Here is a 13,535-nt window from a genome sequence, read left to right on the forward strand (position 1 = left end):
CAGCTCCTTCTGGACTTGATTCAAGGCCTTTCAAAATCTCACACTTGAGGCTTCAGGCTCATATCCCCTCAGTATAATATTTATGTCCAAAGAACTAAACTGATGTCCAAAAAAAACTCTGCTTCCTGAAGAAGCATAGGCTATAGAGTGGTTGTCCTCATAGAAGTAGTAGCAGCAGATTATTTCTGAGGTACTGGTAGGTGTTTGGGTTGAGTCATTCAAACATATTTAGGAATCAATATTGCATCTGCTTTGCACACTTGAAACTGATAGGTTATAATGCAGTGTTACGTCAATAAAAAATATTTACATAAAAAAGAATTGGATCTGTTTATTCTTATAGCTTGAAATGATAATTTTAGAGAGGAGACCCTGGGCTATATTGGAGTCAGTTTGGTTTTCAGAATAAAAAGCATAGCCAACACCAGACATTCTCAAGACCAGTTATTGTAAGAATGATAAAAGTAGTTACCGTTTGTTGAGCACTTAATATGTGCCAAATGCTCAGCTAGTCTAAGTATTAGACTTTTTACATCTAATACATATGATCCTACAAGATAGTACAAGATAAACATTTAAATATAAATCCCAATTTAAAGACAAGGAAATGGGACCGCCCCTGGTGGCGCAGGCGATTGAGTGCAGCACTGTGAAGCTGTCCGCAGCCTCTGCGGTGCAGGTTTGATTCCGGCTGGCCGGCCGGCGAGAATCCCACATGGTACAGCAGACCTCTCCTGCCTCACCCGCTGCTCCCCTCAGCAGTGTGTTTTGTCAGTCTGCCTGTACTGTTCCCCATTCTGTCTGTGGTGAGTCCTCACACCCTCCCGCGCATCTGGCCTGTACCCCGGTTCTTGTATGCATGAATAAATAAATCTTTAAAAAAACAAAAATAAAGACAAGGAAATGGTTCAAAGTTTATCTTGTTTGGGATTCGAGTCTAAGTTTTTTTGACTGGAATTTTTGTCTTCTATGCTCTACTGCCTCCCGAGGGTTGGGTGGAACTTTAAGTGAGAAGGAGGGAACAGTAAAAAATGAAATAGCTGCCATTTTAAAAGTTGCTGCTATGTGCCACATTCATTACATATATTACCACTAATCCTCACATTAATCCTTCAACATACTATCTTGAATGCTTATCTTACAAGTTGTGGCTGACTCAGGGTGACTAACACTTCTCTGTGTGTTGGTGGGGGAGTGGACTTGGACCAATGATTTAGGCTTTTCCTCGATTTTTTTGCATGAGCTAATAATAACTTTTAAGAATCAAGTCAGTGCCTGGGCTTTTTGTGGTGGAGTAGGAGTGACTTGAGAGTGTTGTCAGAATCTGGTTGGTTTGGGCATTCTCATTTCTGTTTGACCACAGCCTCACATGACCATAGTTTACTCTGGGTCAGATACGTAGTGTACTGTTTGGAACTAATAGAGTGATACAGAGTATGTAGAACTCCTTTGGATTGGGCTGTTATCTCTGAGAAATTTTTGTCTTGGGAAAACTGGGTATCTGTGCTTTTGGTAGAGACAACACCACCAAGAAAAATGGATTTCAGGAAAAAAATTGCAAGAGGTTCCTGGCAGAAGTTTGGCTGCCGAATCAGATCTCATAATTGAAGGTATTAAAAATATTTTTGTGAGGTGGTTGACTCTTTGCAGTGCAGTTACTAACGGATTTAAAGGCAGGCTGCCAAGGCAGAAACTGTTGCATAATGCGAATTGCTGGCCAGGTTAAAGTGTTTCTCTCTTCTGAAGAGCTTACTTCTTTTGTCTTTGAGGTAAAAATATGTATGAATAGAACCTAAAATGATGGTTTTAACGGGCTACCAGAGTGCAGTACTTATGTGCACTAAGATAAAATGTGGCTGGCAGAATACTAATCCCATGTGTGTTGGAGAAAATTTCGAACTCTCAGTTTCATAGTAAAGATAGGTGAATAGTGTCTGGATAGTGTCCAGAAGATAGACTGAAACCCTATGATAAATGTGGAGCTGCAGAAAGGTTCTGCCTGATAAATGAATATAACCAGGGCGGGCCAAGGGTGGGGGAGAAGGGGTGCACTAGGAGACATTTGCAATGTTAAAGTGTCAGTGGTCATGGTGAACTAAGGTGTACAGTTCCTGAAGGTTAAGGAGAGCACAAAATTTTATGCCGTAGAACCTACTGGATGTCTTCTTGAAAATTTGTACTACATTAAAAAGATCACATAGTTGTCATTAATTCACATAATTCAGATTTCAAAATGCTTCTTCCTGAAGTGTCCTCATAATTGATTTTCAAAATGATATTTCTTTCACTTTCACTATGAATTACCTAAAACATTGCTTTAGTTCCATGTTTCACATTAAGTTCAGCAGTGGCTGATGTTTGTGCTTCCTGCTCATCATCTCCTTTTTTTCCTTTTAATTTACCTAATGTTAGAAAAAAAAGTTTAATTTTCTTCTAATACTGTAATGGTTTTATGAAGTAAATGTGTTCTCTGGATATATCCATTAGAATTGTTCATATTCATAAAAACTTAATTTTAAATTCAGTTTTGCTGTATATCTTCCAGAGTTTTTACTTTTACCTGATAAACTGTCTTGGGGCTTCCTTCCGGCATCCATTTCTAAAAGGATTAGTTAATTTCACCTTTATATATTTGTATCTTGGTCTGTACTCGGTAGCTTTTTGTCCAATTGGTAGAATGAGAAGGGACTTATCATCACTAGTTAGTTAATAGCATTCCCATTAACAGCACTAGCTTGACATGGATTAATACACCCATCATGCAAATATATGGTGGCCCACAGGCTAAATTTTAAGCAAGATAACTTTTTTTTTTTTAAATTTTTTTTTTTTAATAGAGGCATGTTTTATTTATTTATTTATTTGTTTGTTTGTTTGTTTTGTTTATACATGCACTGGGTACAGTCAGAAGCGCGGGAGGGTGAGAGAATTCACCAGAGCCAGAGCAGGGAGCAGAGCAGGCAGAAGGACCGAAGTACACTGCTGAGGGGAGCAGCGGGGGGCAGGAGAGGTCTGCGCGCCATGTGGGACCCTCGTCCGCTGGCCGGGGAGCAGCCGGGGATTGAACCAGCGCCGCAGAGGCCGCGGGCAGCTTCGCAACCCAGCGCTCAACCGCTGCGCCACCGGGGAGGCCCGCAAGATAACTTTTTAAACATAAAAATGGAAACTCTGAAGCTAAGCATTCTTCTGAATTTCAGTAAAAGAATAATGATCAATTCAATAAGGTTCATCATTGGTATAATCCTGAGAAACCTGGAACTGGCTTATGAAAATGTTGTGGGCCTGATTATTTTTAAGTTATCTTTGAGCTGATACTCGTATGTATCCTTTGGTACACTTAGGCTCTTGAGCTCCTGATAGACAGATAACTTCCTACTGAGCTCTCATATACTATTTAGTGGCCTAGATCTAACCTTCTATCTCCATCCCTGCCCAGTAAAGATAGGCTTGAAGCCTCTGTTTGAGACATGTCCTCTGCCGAGATGAATTTATTTAAATCAGTTCTTTTTAGTCTCTTCCCTTTTCAAGAATGGGCCTAACTTCAGGCTAAAAAGTCTAGGTGATCTGGCCATGTTTAAGACACATCAACTCTTTCACCTTATTTGCTAAGATGAAATTTGGTGCTTGATTCTAGGCATCATGTAGTAGGTGTTCTTTGGGAGAAGGGACGAGGTTTGTTCTGATGCTCTAACAGCAGGGAAAGCCTTGAGTTCATTTGTGGGCAGTCAGTACTGAATAAATGAAGTGCCGTATGTGCTAAGTTAGGAAACCTAACTTGTGCTTGTGAAAACTACCAAGTGTTCTAAATTGATTTTAAGTGAATATGTTTATCAAAAAAATTTTTTTTTAAAGATTTATTTATTCATGCATACAAGAACCGGGGTATAGGCCAGATGTGCAGGAGGGTGAGAGGATTCACCAGAGACAGAGTGGGGAGCAGAACAGGCAGACTGACTGAAATACACTGCTGAGGAGAGCAGCAGGCGAGACAGGCGAGGTCTGCTGCAAAATGTGGGATTCTCACCTGCTGGCCAGGATCAAACCCGCACTGCAGAGGCTGCAGACAGCTTCACAGTGCTGTGCTCAACCGCCTGCACCACCAGAGGAGGTACCTTTATCAAAACTTTTAATTCTTAAGATGCGTATTTATCCACATCTTAATTTTCTAATCAAATCAAATATTTTAAATTGATAAATCAGTTAAAACTGCTAAACAGTGGAAATACTGGCAGTCCAGAAACTTTCTAGGCTGCCAGTATTTGTCATGTTGATGTGAGCAGAGGCAATTTGTCTATCTTTGTTACCTGCCCTGAGATTTCTTGCTCTGTACATTGACCACCAATACCACATTCTTCTAACTAGCCCATTTTGTAGTCATCATTCTGCCTTAAACAGGATCATGAAGCTTTCAAACATTTTTTTCCATCTCGTTACTTCTTTTGTCTGTGTATGTTAGGAAGGAAGAGAAGAAAATAACTAATTTGACTTTATCATCTATATCACATGATTTTGTGGTTACTGGGAGGATTTTTTCAGTTACTTAGGGCTCCAGAGAGTTACTTCATGAATCTCTTCCCTACCCTTAAAAAACAAACAAACAAACGAAAACATTTAATTTTGCCTTGGGGTAAATTTTATGTTTTTCTGGCACTTGATTTCAAAGTTGAACCTTTAAATGATTTGTTCATGAGAAGTCAAAGCTCTTTGCCTCAAGTTCCTGTTACTAAGTCTTCAGAAAAATAATAGAGCACCTTGTTAAAAGGGTTTCCTGATCTATCCTTTGCCCTGCAACCAACTCTTTGGCAAATGAGGGTGCTTCCTTGATCATCTTCCTTGAGGGCCTTTCTGATTTTTTAACATCTTGAGATCCATCTCAAGAGTTAAGAACCTCAGTTTTACTTGTCTTAGCGGCTCGCTCAGTCTTTTAACTTTCTGTGTCTCCTAGACATTTTCTTAAAGGGGCTCATTACTGCCCTTTCCTCTGTCCCATCACCTTTCTCGTACATCAGTGGTTTTCAACCTTGGCTGCATTTGAGAATCACCTAGGGGAGCTAGTACCATCTAGGCCCTATTCTAAAACAATTGGATCAGAATGCTGGTTATGGGACCGGGGCATCTTTATTTTTTTAAAGCTGTAAGGTGGTTACAATAAATGCCTGGGTTAAGAATCATTCTCATAGAGAGATGAGAGGGGTATTAGCTGTGGAAGTTATCAACTGTGAGTTTTGGGCCTGTTTTCTACCCTGTCTTCCAAGGGAAGATTACAAGATAGAGTTTGCTCCCTGGAAACTCATAAAAAGGAGTGCTGTCAAGTTGGAATTTAATAATATAGTTGGATTCCCTTTCAATACAAGGATATTATTACTTAAGCCATGTTTAACTAGGATCTTCTCCTCTGCTTTCTTTCATGCATGTGGTTTCTTCAGTTTCTAACTCCAGCATGTTTTTTCTAGTCTCCATTGAACCCTAGTTAACTTACTTTGAAGTTTTCAGGAAATTGTAAGAAGTGATGGTGCTATTTCAAGTCTTTGCCTAAAACTGGAAAACTGAGACATAAACTATTACTAATACTATTATTACTCCTTTTTTGTGCAACCTAACCTGATATACCAGAGAATTTCATCATACCCAGATGCACTAAGCTAGTGATTCTCAGGGTGTGTGAAGCATCCACGTCATCCAGGGACTTGCTGGAAATGCAGATTCTTGGGTCTACCACCGACATACTGAATCAGAAGCAGCACTCTGTGTTGTAACAAGCACTGCAGGTAATTCTACATGCTGAAGTTTGTGAACCACTGCTTTAAAGTCATTTGCTAAGTCTGGAATTCCTCTGGTGAAAGTTTAGGAGTCAAAAATCATAACTTTGATGCCATCTTGGTTTCAGAATCCTGCTAAGAGTTGGGGTGGGTGGGGGGAGACATCTTGTGGTGGTGGTATCTGTTGAAATTTAGCAAAGGCCCAGCCCCTTGAGTATTCTAGACTTCCCATAGACCCATATTGCTGTGTGTAGTTGCCCATTCAGAGCAAGGGCACCAACCTCCCTCTTGCATGACAGCCATGAAGAATCTGTTCAAATGCACAGAGGAAACCAGTTGCTCATCCTTGTGCATATATTGTGTTGAAATGACTTGTGTTTAGGTCAGATACTTGTTTTGTGATCTTTTCCCCTTGTTTGTTTCGGTCTTTTGAGAATGTTCCTAGTTTTAAGACCAGCATTGGACCAGGGAAGTGGTCACAGTGACTCATCCACAGACAGTCGTGGGACATGTGGGAGAAAGATAAGATTAAAATGTGCTGGGTGTAATCAGTGTGAGAGGGTGAGTGAAGCGAAGGAGAAAGTGTGCAGTTTTCCTGGTGAGGTCAGAGGGAGGCAGTAGTGAGGAGATGGCATCCATCTTGGTTCAGAGTCCTAAAAGGCACAGGGGACGCAAGGCCTCTCACACCACAAGGTGAAGCCAGGTAAAGAGCAAAACAAGTTAGCACTGCTTGTCATTGGATGCTGTAGTCCATTAAGCAGAGCCTCATGATCAGCCATATCAAACATAGCTGATGGCTTTAGGAATATAAATAGTGCAAAGAACAGTGGGCTGGCCAGGCCTTGGAAGTTCATTTCAGGATCTCTTAGCAGCTGCATTAGAATGTTGCCTGAGATCCATAAATCTTCTGTCTCACACATTAAATAAATGAAAAAAAAAAAAAAAGCCAGGATTAGTTTGGATTACAAATTCTTTTGCTCTTAGTAGTATACCTTTTACTATACGAAGCCCTACCCAAGACAGAATGACTTGGGTGCTGAACTGAATTCAGAGAGAAGGGCAGTGATCTGGGTTTTCTTTTCTGTAATGGGGAGGATGGAAAGCCACTTTCTTCAGATTCACTGAGATTCTTAAGAAGGATCAAGAAGGCAGGTTCAGGTGTTGGGACATTTGTAGGTTTATGCAGTTGTGGGGGAAACTGTGTTGAAAGATGTGCTTGGGGACAGTATGGGAGAGAGTCCTAAATATTGTCCTTAAAACTGTAAGCAGTATACAAAATTGGACTCCAGGGGAGTATTAAGGACTTTTCAGGTTAGAAGTCAGTCAGATGCAGCTGGAAACTTGAAGTACTCGGGGTGTTGGGATGCTTCCCAAAGCTGCCACTACTCTCAGATGAAATGTGTAAACATGTATGCGTTTGCTGCCATTTTGGTTTTCCAAAAGAGTGGCCACTGGTTGCATGTTTGGGAACAGGGAGAAGAGGGCATCTTAAAACAAAACATGGCATCAAGGATACCTTTAACAGAGAAGTTAAAGTGCCTTACAGAACAATCAGGCTTGTAAGCAAAAGCCTGCCTGGCAGCAGTCTAGAAGGTTTGGCTTCCAGCCTGAGGATCAGAAGAATCTGAGTCCTTGGCTCCTATGGCCCAAATCTAAAGACGGTCATAAGGGACATCTATCTACTCACCCCCTTTTAAAGTCCCCTCTAGGAGGCAGTAGGAGATGCCTTTGGTTTTAAGGAGGTCATCCTTGTGTCCCAGCTTCTGCATGCTGCTAAATTGGGGAGAGTTGTAGTTAAAAGTGAAAAGTTACCCCCTGACCCTCCAAATGATAAAAATCATTATATCCTCTATTTGCATTGGTGTGAATGGGTGTGATGTGTAATCACAGCCTTAGATTTACCCATCATTTTTATGACTGGAACTAAAAGTGAACTGCTGTTATTTGAACATTTATTATGTGCCAGACACTGTTAAAAGTTTTGTGAATGTTAGTTCTTCCATTCTACTAATGAGGAAGTTGATATAATGGTTAAGTGACTTGGCTAAGGCCATGCAGTTGTGATAGAGGTGGGATTCTTGCATCAGTGTGTTTCTACTTTGACTAAATAAACTCCAAAATCAGCAATTTATCCCAGCTCTAGAGATTTGGATTTTATAATACTGCCTGAGACTTCACTGAGCTGATCCTTCGTATCGTATCTCTCATTTTGGTTTAAAAGAAGAGAATGTAAGGGTGTTTGCATGAACTTCTGCTAAAATTGAGACATGTTCTGCCTGACCTGTCACTCTTGAGCCCATAAAGAACAAACTTGAATATTAGGTTGTAGACAAGCATTCACATTGAACGCAAAAGCATTTTAAGACTTGTACTCCTGTGAAGTGTAATTATTCTTAGGGATGGGACTCCCAAACTACCTGTTTTCTCTAGGCTGTAAAGTAGATTTAAGTGATAGTCTAAGAAGGGTGACTCAGTTCATATGTTGTAGATTCAGAAATAAGAGACACAGAGGTGCTCTCATTCTGAACTGTATCTAAACTTCCCCGTGTCTCTCTCTGCCTCTCTCCTGTAGAAGTAGAAGTTACCTAATTGTATATCACCACTTGGTAAACTCCACATCTTGCTTCAGAAGCCAGTGCATCATCATGTGGGTCTAGCTTTCATTCTTTTCTTTGGATCCACTTCACACTTTCCGGCCCAGGACACTGTGTATGGTGGTTTAAGAAGATGAAGTAACCAGATGATGGATGATGGAAACATCAGGAGAAGCAGGCCCAGGTTGTGGAGGACATGGGTGACTACATGATTGGCAGGGGTGATGGAGGAACAAGGGCAGAGGTCTAGTAAATATACCTTGGCAGAAGCTGGAGAGTTGTAGTGTGATTGTGAAAAAATATTGGGGCATTGGCTAGGTTTAGGACTCTTAAGCTATCATGTAACTTGTTCAAAGAACATTATCAAACATCACATATTGGTAATTTCTGTTAATGATGGCATCAGCGAGCATATTTTATCATTAAAATGCAAACAGTTTGGTTTCTTTCTCAATCATCGAACAGTGAGACATGTTACATGAGCCATTGCTGTTCTGATTATGAAAGGAAAGAGGGGAAAGCAGTGTTACTGGCATGGTTCTAGAACAGTAAAAAAAAAAAAAAAAAAAAAAAATCTGTGTTTTGGTAGTATCTTCCAAGGAGTTTAGAATTATGAATCAATTTCTTCTTTGTCAAAATCGAAGTACATCTTTCTATAAACTAAATCTCCCTAAGTCCCCAATGTTGAGGAATGAGAGGAAAGAAATAGGAAACTATGGTTGTGCCATCTTTTCCCCACTATCATCCTTTCGTGAACAATGGCCTACAGCTTGGTGCCAAGGCTGTGTTAAAGGAACTTGGTGTTTGGTATTTCTCATCTGCATGAAAAATAAAAAAAGTCTTCATTTTTCCCCTGAGATGAATGATGGAGAGAAGGCTTTCTCAATATTTTAAAATTTAGGCTGCATGCTCACCAAGAAAAAGTCCTAAGAGCAATGTAAGCTATTTTTTTGAGTAGATACAGAGTTTTAACTATCATATAGGGACAAAATATTTTTCTTACACTCCTCATCCCCACAGGATAAAGGACAGATCACCCTCTTTCTTTGTTGGCTTGGTATAGTCATTTATTAAGTAAGTACCTTAAGTAAGTACAGCTTAAGTAAGTACCTACCGGGATTTAATAATCCTATATAACCTATACATGCAATATAGGGATCATCCTAAACATCATATTTTCCAGATGTGAGAAGCAGGCCTGGGGGCTTGTGACTTGTCCTAAAACTCATGAGGCATGGAAGTGAAGATGAAGCATGTGGTGAGAAGTCCACAGTTCCCAGCCCCACGTTCTATTATGCGACAGGCTTTCATCTAGAAGTTATGTGGAAATCTTTATATCTAGTTGTAAGAATTCAGAAACATCTCTTTCTCAGTCACTGATTGATAACATTTTTTAGAGAGGTTAAACTTTTTAGAATGAAAATTTGCATTCTGCATGTAAACAGAGATGTCTTGGAAAAGACTGAAAAGAAAGTCAATGAGCTGCTTATATTAATAAGATGATGCATTTATTCTGTTTAACTTAATAGCTTTCATTTAGGTTTTTGTCATGTAAGTGATGAGTGGCTCTTCTGGAAGATGTTAAGGGGTGTGGCTGTTTTGGTTTTTTTTTAAAGAATAAAAATTTTAGGGCAGACTTCGGTATTTGTTTTTTCTTTCTTTCTGTAAATAAAGATAGGAAATCAAGGCTCACCCACTGCAGTGGCTGAGCCCGCCCCTCGATCTGTCATTCACTACCTATGGTAAGTGTAACTGGCCCCACATTGGCCAGTCCTGTCCTCATGACTTCTTGTACTCAGCCCATTCTTCTTGTCAGACCCACCTTACACTCCCCTGTCTTACACTCCCCTGTCTGCCTCAACAGACTGTTTCCTAAGGGGTTTTCTAGAGGAAGGACTAGTCTGAGAAGCAAGCTAATGCTAAATTGATAATGGCACCTCTCAGTTGCAGAACTGAATGCTTTGGATGCCATCTTATTTTCTGAATGGGGAAATTAAAGAGGAGAGATGTAAAGGAGTTTCTTAGTTATGAGCTGGCTCCCTGGTCACCACGGTCATCACCACTTTTATGCAGGATGACCACCTGTATGAAGGTCATGTGCTTGGATATGTCTTCACTTCACACACCACTGTATCGTTTTTTTCATGTAGGAGATGGTCTTTTTTTGTTTCCCTCCCACCCAGGAAATGGTCTTTTATTTCACTGTGGCTAGTGAAGAGTTGTTCTGTGGAAATGTACCAGTGGAGACTTCCTCAGGGGAGTAGAATGGTTTATGAACCTTCACACTTTAAACATGACTGCTGGTGGCAGCCCCATACTCCAAGGTGATTGGGGCCTGAGTTTTCTTAGTGGTTTTAACTTTGAGAGTTGTTACTTTGGAAATTGTTCCGCTGTGTGCAATGTTTCCAAGAATTAGTTACTCTGTGCCAGAGGAATGGGCAGTTAGCTGGATCAATGGCTTTAATTGGCAGCAATTTGCTGCAAGGGAAATTCATAGTTCCACCAGTCTTACTGCTGACAGCTCATATGTTAAATACTATTTGGTAGGCTTAGATATCATTTTCTTGTGTGTGTGTAGAACTGGGGTGCAGGCCAGAGGTGTAGGGGGTTAAAGGATTCACCAGAGACAGAATGCGGAGCAGAACAGGTAGATTTATTGAAATACACTGCTAAAGAGAGCAGCGGGTGAGACAGGAGAGGTCTGCTGCCACCATATGTGGGTTAGCTCCCTGGCTAGGGATTGAACTTAGTCCTTAGTGGTGATAGCTCTGAGACTTAATGCCTAGGCCACCAGGGAGACCTTGGATATCTTTTATTAGCAATTAAGTCCCCAGAACAGTAACTACTGTAACTACTGAAGTCTTAATTGATAAAGCTAAGCTCTTTGTATGTGTTGGAAAAGTTTGGTGTTCTTTGGAACAAGTACTTTGGCTTTGACATTGAGTGCAAGGGTGCCACTTCTAGTCACTTTAACGTTATTGGGAGATTTCATTCTTGACACTGATGATTGGTAGGTTTGTGGCAAATGGGACTTCTCATGCTGTGGTGAGTTAATCTGTAAAAGCTGTAAAAAATTAAAAAATACAGCAAAGAATCTGAATAAAACTTCCATGAACAAAGTGTTCTTAGACTTATTAATGGAAAAAATTTTCGTTTCTCAGCAGTGAAGGCTGATGGCAGTGGTGCTGGCTTCTATAGCCTGGGCCATGGTCTAGCTGGTTCCCAGGGCTTACAAGAAGGACATGGTCATTCGAGGACAAGGCATGGGAATGTGGTGCCTGGGTGATAGCTGTGATTATTCATTCATTTGTTTTCATTTAGCCAAGGTGGTGATACAGTGAAGACAAAGATGGAAGTATTGTTCAAAACTCATTGGCATGAGTTTACAGTATAGTGACCGCTAGGGACATGCAGACCCAAAGCTGCAGTACTTCTTGAGTGACTGAAATTAGGGAAGGCCCTCATGGCCCAGAGTCTGAGCTTGTCTGGAAAGAAGGGCAGTCCTGCCGAGCTGTGCTTCCTGGCATATGTTTCTGCCCACCATTTTTTTCACCTCCAATGATAAAATGTCTGACAGTACCCTGTGTTGTTGGAGTTATTTTCTTTTGTTGATAAAAGTATTATACTGTTCAAAGAATTCCTTGTGGAACTTTTGCAACTCTCAAGGAAAAGTGATAAAACACAGGCCCCCACCCTCCACCCTCTCCTTGATAGTTTGCAGGGAACAAGGAGAAAGGGAGTTGTCTTTCCTTTCGCTTTGGCTTTGCTATTTGTTTGTGTAACCATGAAAGAGTACTGAGTCTGTTTTTTGTAAAGGAGATAACTCGGCTCATCCCTGACAGGCAGAGTGTTGGGTGAATTAGTGAGTGGAAGGCACATAATAATATGTGGCACTTTATGTCGTATTTTGATGATTTCAACTAGAATCCTGCCATCTGGAAACTGACATTTACTGGGATGCAGAGCCAGTTTTGCATGATACTGAATCCAATGTGTATTTAAAGTGGTTTAGATTTTCATGTGGCTAAAACCTAGGAGGTTGTAGGCTAATAGAATAATAATAATGGTAGCTTTTGCTAAGGAACCCTGTATAGCCTTAGAAGCACTCTAATGGGAGGTAAAAAGTAGGAATCTTACTTGGTTTCACAGCAGTGAAATTCATGGTAGCCCGCACAGACTTGCAACTTTGGAAGGGAGAAGTTGAATTCACCATCTATGACTTTGGTCCTTGCTTTGCCAACAACCATTCTCTAAAGCCTTCAAGCCATGAAGAATCTTTGCCATCATATTTTTCCCAGCTACTAGGAAAAAGGTTTCCCAATGAGAGTTTAAATTCTGTTGGAGATTCCTAAATCCATGCCTGATGGATCTCACAGTTGGCTCGCAGGCCCCTTGGCCTGGGGTCCAGCTGCTGACTGTTGAGTTTGAGCCCAGTTGGCAGTAGGTCAAGGAGAGCCCTCTTCACTTCTTCAGCATTTCAGCAGAGTGAGGCCGGGCACTTTTTCTCAAGGCAGCTGAGAGTCTCTACAAGGTGTGCCCCATGTCTTCCTCCAATTTAAAGATGCTTTTTTCCTCCCATTAGAGTTCTTCTAAGGCAATTCAGATGACGCCTTAGGAAAAGCTATCATCGTTATCATTATTCTATTAGTCTATAGTCTCCTAGGTTTTAGTCAGATGGAAATGTAAACCACTTTAAATACACATTGGACTCATCCAATACAGTATCATCCAATACTGACTGCTGCAGAGTGATGGGGGAGCTGTAGTGGGTATCCATGTCCTTCTTTCTGCCTGTTGCCCTTATGTGTCCTTTAAGGAAGGTGCATGGGAGAAAGGTGGGGGGCACATGCCAGAGTTCTGCTTCTACCTCATTCCCACAGTTTCTCCAGGCTGCTGCTTATTTCCTCTAAAGACCAACACATATGTGCTGTTCTTGGATGGTCTCAAGCCACCTTTCCCTAAAGATGTTCATTTAAAATTTATGTTTTTTTATGCCCCTCTTGTGCCACAGACACAACTTCAGAAATATATGCAGCATGAAAGGATGAAGTCTCAGGGTAAAGGACAATATAGTACTGACAGGTGCTAGAGTTAGGCCACAAATTTGGCCTTTGGGTTTCAGAGCAACTGAAGCAAAAGGGATGTAAAATCAGATTCCAGATTTGTAACTGCTTCAGATAAA

At 40.8% G+C, this 13,535-nt stretch overlaps 1 protein-coding gene across 2 annotated transcripts in view; it reads left to right on the forward strand.

Annotated features, from left to right (window-relative positions):
- The window catches only part of FOXO3 (forkhead box O3), a 127,044-nt gene that overhangs the window by 12,833 nt on the left and 100,676 nt on the right, over window positions 1-13,535 (forward strand). The window contains exon 1 of one of the 2 annotated variants that reach the window (XM_054699080.1): window positions 778-1,610. The exons of the other annotated variant lie outside the window; for it this stretch is intronic. The gene's annotated coding sequence lies outside the window, so the exon portion shown is untranslated. Of the gene's footprint in view, window positions 1-777; window positions 1,611-13,535 lie in introns of those variants that run through there. 2 annotated transcript variants of the gene reach the window in all.

Source organism: Talpa occidentalis, unplaced genomic scaffold (assembly GCF_014898055.3).
Source record: "Talpa occidentalis isolate TD23 unplaced genomic scaffold, MPIMG_talOcc4v2.1 talOcc4.2, whole genome shotgun sequence".
NCBI lineage: Eukaryota > Metazoa > Chordata > Mammalia > Eulipotyphla > Talpidae > Talpa > Talpa occidentalis.